The sequence below is a fragment of the Berghia stephanieae genome, chromosome 6 (assembly GCF_034508935.2).
Source record: "Berghia stephanieae isolate SIO BIC M18660-M18661 chromosome 6, UCSD_Bste_1.3, whole genome shotgun sequence".
In the NCBI taxonomy this organism is placed as follows: Eukaryota; Metazoa; Mollusca; class Gastropoda; order Nudibranchia; family Aeolidiidae; genus Berghia; species Berghia stephanieae.
In genome coordinates, this window is record NC_088365.1 from 2,191,769 (window position 1) to 2,197,768 (window position 6,000).

General features: G+C 35.7%; 1 protein-coding gene across 1 annotated transcript in view; it reads right to left on the reverse strand.

The window, feature by feature from the left end:
- Positions 1-5,293, reverse strand: part of LOC144975959 (transcription initiation factor TFIID subunit 6-like) — a 28,330-nt gene extending 23,037 nt beyond the window's left edge. Inside the window, exon 1 of the mRNA XM_078920197.1 lies at positions 4,905-5,293. The gene's annotated coding sequence lies outside the window, so the exon portion shown is untranslated. The remainder of the gene's footprint in view (positions 1-4,904) is intronic.
- Between the last annotated feature and the right edge of the window lie 707 nt (positions 5,294-6,000).

The following is a 6,000-nucleotide window of genomic DNA, read 5'->3' on the forward strand; positions in this document are numbered from 1 at the left end:
TGTGACACAACAAGTTGCTTTGCTGGGCAAGGAAAGCTGAAAGCTCTAAAATTTCTTCAAAAGGAGGAAGATCTTAGAATTCTGTTCTCCAGATTTGGAACATCAGCAGCTGTTTCGAGTAATGACTGTCTCATGTTAGAGTCATTTGTGTGCAAGCTGTATGGCAAAACCTCATGCACAAGTGTCAACAAAGTGAGGTATGACATAGTTCGCCAGCGTTTCAAAGGAAAGAAAGGTACCATCTCATGCAGTGGTGGAATTGATCTGTGTCAGATGCCTCCTTGTACTCAAGTATTGTCACTGCACATATCAAGAGCCAACTTTCAAACTCTCATTTGGAGGAATGCAGTGTGCCAGAATCCTAGCATTCCAAAACCAGAGGATAACGGTTGGCAGAGAAATTCTGCAAATGAATTGGAAGTACAGTGGTTCAAAGATGCTTTCATTCCAGATGAGTTGCAGGAAATTGTGTATGAAGAAAGCTGCACCAGTACTGACGAAGATACATATGCCGAGGATGGTAGTGATAGCTTTGACAGTGATTTCCTTGACGACACTTCAGAGGACGAAGAGGATTTTGCTACTGATGATGAGGATATGTAATAAATTGGTGAGCAGTGCAAACTGTTAAGGAGTAAAGCATGTTTGCAAAACACATAAGGATATTGTTTTTATGTACTTACTGCATCTTGAATCAAGAATCCCTTTTGAGTATCAATTATTCTTCATAATATAACAATGCGATTTCGTTCAAAAGTCTTCGGTAATGATGCTTCACTTGGGTTGTGAACAAATTAGTCTTTTTTCATGATATATCTATTGTTTTTACCACACCTTCAACTTACTTTTAAATGTGACAACTGGACATCAATACCATGTTTAAAAAGAATGAAAATTATGATGAATTTGGCATCCCACAAAGTGGAGAAAAATTTAAGGGTTGCGTACACTTTTAGTTTTTCCTGTGACGTAGAAATATGAAGGTTGTTGTTGAGGCTTGGGCCATAGCTTTCTTCAGTGCTACATTTTTAATGAACATGCTGTTTTTGGCCATATTTAAAATAATTTTTGTGTAAAACACTGAAATAGCCCGTAAGTTTAGATATGACACTTCATGAGATTACTGACAAATTGTTTCAACTTTCTGTGAATCTATATAATATTTACAAATTGAAAGCTTGTGCACATAGTTTGATAGTATATTCAATTTCCTTCAGTTTGATACCCAATTTGCACATATTTGAATTAATATTGTAGTCTCCAGAGCCTTTGAAAGAAATGTTGTCTTTTTTTTGCAAGGGGACACAACTCACTTTTTTCAAAGGGCCATAACTCTCTTAAATGACACTTATTTTTACGGTAACAGTGGAATTTGTATGGCCAATAATTTCTATTATTTGAAAAACATAGTGGCATAAACTCCCAAAGGGGGGGGGGGGGGGGGGGTCCCAGTGGCCTAAGCACTATTATGTTAGTTTAAAGACTGAAAAATGGTCTTCTATTTGCCTTTGTTATTTACTGACGTACTTTGTGACCTGGAAATCTTGCATTTCTGGTAGTAACCACCATTTGGATTTCAAAACTGGCCTAAAATGGCCGTTAAGATTTTGAGTAAGGATGTTGCTGGAACGAATTTCATGGATGCGGTATACAGCTTTGCCCTGAATTTGATTTTATTTAAAAGTTAAGATGTTAACCCAACGTGCCATCATGAAATTTTGATTTACCAATTTCTCGTTTTTTAATTATCCAAAGCTAAATTATACCCTATTTTATCCACAATGAAAAGATATACTAAATTGTCATTGATTTTAAAATAACGCTGTGACTATCCCCAGACAGGTGTCTGGGTATAATGAAAATTCGTTATCCCCAGACATATATTTGAAACTCCGCTCCTTTAAACAATTATCCATATTCCAGAATATGGAATGTTTCCAAATGCACATAGAAATAAGGAAAGTTAATAAAATATCTATAAAAACATAAAATTAACCATTAAATCAGTTGTTACTACATATACACAATATGCGTCGACTTCGAAGTGGGTGTCATGGCCAATTGGTTTAGTCATCTGTCCTGGAACTTTTACCAGAATCGACGTTGTGGGTTCGAATCCTGGTTCCGCCACTTTTTCTTTTTTTTTTGTGTGTGAGTCTATTCCTTTCCCCTTTTTGTTTGGCCTTTTGTTCCGTTTCTGAGCATGAATTTCTAAAAATTGTTTTTATTAAAAAAAATTTATTGTTTTTATTTTCTCCTCTATCTGACCATTTGGTCACTCTCTGAATATTTCTGTTTGTTTGCTTTTTAATTATTTATTCTTTTTAGACACTTTTTGAGATTGGAGTGGGGACGAATATGACAATTTGCTAGAAACTAGAAAGGAACAGAGAGAGAGATGAGAGAGAGAGAGAGAGAGAGAGAGAGAGAGAGAGAGAGAGAGAGAGAGAGAGAGAGAGAGAGAGAGAGAGAGAGAGAGAGAGTTAATTAAAAAGCAGAAATATTCAGTGAGCGACCAAATGGTCAGATAGAGGAGAGAAAAAATAAACAATATTTAAAAAAAAAATAAAAACAATTTTAAGAAATTCATGCTCAGAAACGGAACAAAAGGTCAAACAAAAAGGAGAAAAGAATAGACTCGGGGGGGGGGGGGGAGGGAGGAGGAGGAGGAGGATGGATGGGACATTTATCCCTAGCAATGTTCTGTAAAAAGAAGACGGAATTAAAAAAAAAAAAAGACAATTTAAAAAAGTGGCGGAACCAGGATTCGAACCTACGTCGATTCTGGTAAAAGTTCCAGGGCAGACGACTAAACCATTCGGCCATGACACCCACTTCGAAGTCGACGCATATTGTGTATATGTAGTAACAACTGATTTAATGTTGGTTAATTTTATGTTTTTATAGATATTTTATTAACTTTCCTTATTTCTATGTGCATTCGGAAACATTCCATATTCTGGAATGTGGATAATTGTTTAAAAGAGCGGAGTTGCAAATATGTGTCTGGGGATAACGAAATTTGGTTATCCCCAGACAGGTGTCTAGGCCTAGGGATAATGAAAGCCCAGCCTTTTCGTTATCCCCAGACAGGTGTCTGGGGATAATGACAGCCTTAAAATAAACTACACCCAACGATAGAGTAATTCCTCCTGAAGGAAATAAGACTTAAATTTAAATCATCAAAATCCATCCATAAACTAGGCACTTTGATAACTCCAGTCCAGTGGCCGCCGATAAGCTCACTGTAAGGTGAAACTCGTTTTTTGGAACTTTACTTTTGACCCTTTACTGTTTTGGTCACCATGGCGTTATTTGTGAACCTATGTGACTAATATTGGTATCATTTTAAAGGGCACAAAACAAGCTTTCTAACGGTGTATTTCATTCTTAATTCCTGATTGTATTTCTCAGAAAGCTTATGTAATAAAAATTTATAAATTTTTGAATTATAAGAACTTTTTAAATTATGGATACATTTTAATTATACTTCATACATCGATAGACAATTAATTGAAGAATATCTCTGCCAGATTTCATCAAAATTGATACACTCGCTCATTATTCTATTTTTCCCGCCATCAACCCCACTTTTTTGGACAAAAACTTCATATTTTTTTACATTTTCATTTATCCTTAATTTTTTCCATATTTTCCATACATGAAAATGATTTATATGAAAATAAAGCTTATTTTCTGACCTTTAAAGTGATACCTAACACCTGCCATTTATTTTTTAATTGAAACAAAATTACTGAAAACAATAAGTGGACCATGTTGACTGCAAAACTCAAAATTTCCCGATCGCCGCGAGATGCCGGTTATGAGGCAGCGGTGAGATCACAGATTCTCTCTGTAAAATTGACAAAAAAATTCAATTGAAAAATATAGATAACTCTGGAACCGTAGGTCGTAGAGAAACAAATAAGGTATCAAATTTTATGTTTTTTTCAAGTCCCATCCCCCTGACTGAGTCAAATCAAGATATTTTGAGTTTGAAAATTTTATCAAAATGCCTAATCATAACGTAGTGTTTTTATGCACCTCCGTTGACGGTGTATCTTAACGGATCGTTTTTATACACCTCCGTCACGCATGCGCATTCCACCCAATTTCATTAGCGATATTGTGTTTCTTCATTTGGACATGGCGAAAGTTATATTGTGACATCTGTAGGATGTCTTTGTTAATAAATTTATATAAAAATAACCGTAGCGCAGTGGACAAGCTGTCAGACTCCAACCTTGAAAGTACCGGGTTCGATTCCCAATGTTGACTTTTTCTTTTTTGGATTTAATTTGTTTTTGTTTGCTTCATTTTCTTTCTTTTTTTTTTTTTCAAAAACTTTTTATCATGTTTTTAAAAAACTTCGATTTTAATTTTCTAAAATTATTTATTTATTTGAGATCAGTATTTGTGTGCCATGTTTCTTTTTACTTTTGATTTTTTAAATTATTGTTATTATTCTTTAATTTATTATCATTGTACATCGGTAATCACTAAGCAGCGTGCTAAACTACAATCTAAAACTATTTAAACCCCATGGACGTATGCAGCAACAACTTTACCATCACCTCCAACGGAGGTGCATAAAAACGGTGCGTTTTTGTTCACCTCCAATGGAGGTGTATAAAAACTGTGCGTTTTTGTACACCTCCAACGGAGGTGTATAAAAACGCCACCTAATCATAAACATTAAATCTATGGAACTTTTTCTGAGACCCATCACTCAAAAAGTCCAAAAAATCGGGTCACAGCCACTAGGCCATTTATCAGCTCCCTGCTGGAGGGCCAAATGGACTTTTACCAAAGTACCTACTCTTACTCTACTCTTTCTCATTGTCAATAATAACAATGCCTAAAAAAAAACGCTAGCCGCTTGCTTGATGATTCGTGAGAATTACCTGAACCTGTCCACTCTGAGCATTTACTTTTGCATCGACCTCGCGTCCGTAAGCCATCAACTGCTGGAGGTTAGCCGACCATTCCTGAGCGATCGGAGAAATAGAGCTGGCCAAGATTAAAATTAAAACCTTTCTCTCTTTCAGTTTCACCGGCGCAGAATACGGCAGCGCTACTCTTTACTCTAGCTATCGAAAACAGGTACTATGGCAGGAGTATGGTTCAACCTGACGTCCACGGTTTTATGTCACTTACATCAGTAGGATATTACAAAATGTTAGAGGCAACTTTAAACTTGGATAATTACTTGTGAATGCAATGTCATCGTGTTTTAAATGCCATTTGGATTTATTTTTCCACAAGCAATTGATGATGGGCGCTGAATGATACTGGAATCGGTATCGATCGGGTCTGGTCAGGCTACTGTACCATCGATACCACAACCAATACCGATACCAATGATTACAATTTCACTTTCCAAATGAAATAAAATCGATTGAGAAATCAAATTTCATCAGGATAGAGCAGTAAAGTTAGGTGCCCCAAACGTAAACAATAACAAGTTGCTAGTGATTTCCGTTAGCGACCGGAATAATTTACGCACAATATAGGTCTCCCAATTTTGTAGTTTGAGTTGTAGGCAATACACTTTCAGTATTGAAAATATGTTTACATAAAATCTAACAGTTGCAGAAATTATAATATAAGGCTAAATTATTATGAAAATCAGGCTCCGAATAATTCTCGTTTTGTTCACACCAGCGCAATAATTTGCTCTGGTCTAAAAATAGATAGACTGTAACTTTTGATAAATTTTAGAAAATTTTACCTTTTGTTCCATAAAATATCCATATCTAGACATTATTTGATGCATGATCGAGTATTTATGAATATGTGTTTCTTTTGCCACCTAACAGCCAAATTTTAAAGGTTATTTTTTTTCTATTATTTACATTGGAACGTGAGCTGTCAAGACAGGAACATGTGGTTTGCCACGTGCTTCTCGACCTTTGTTTACGTTTGGGGCACCTAACTTTACTACTCTAAAGGTCAAATATAGCATAGTGCCCATCCCTAAACATGCTTTTGCTTTCCACC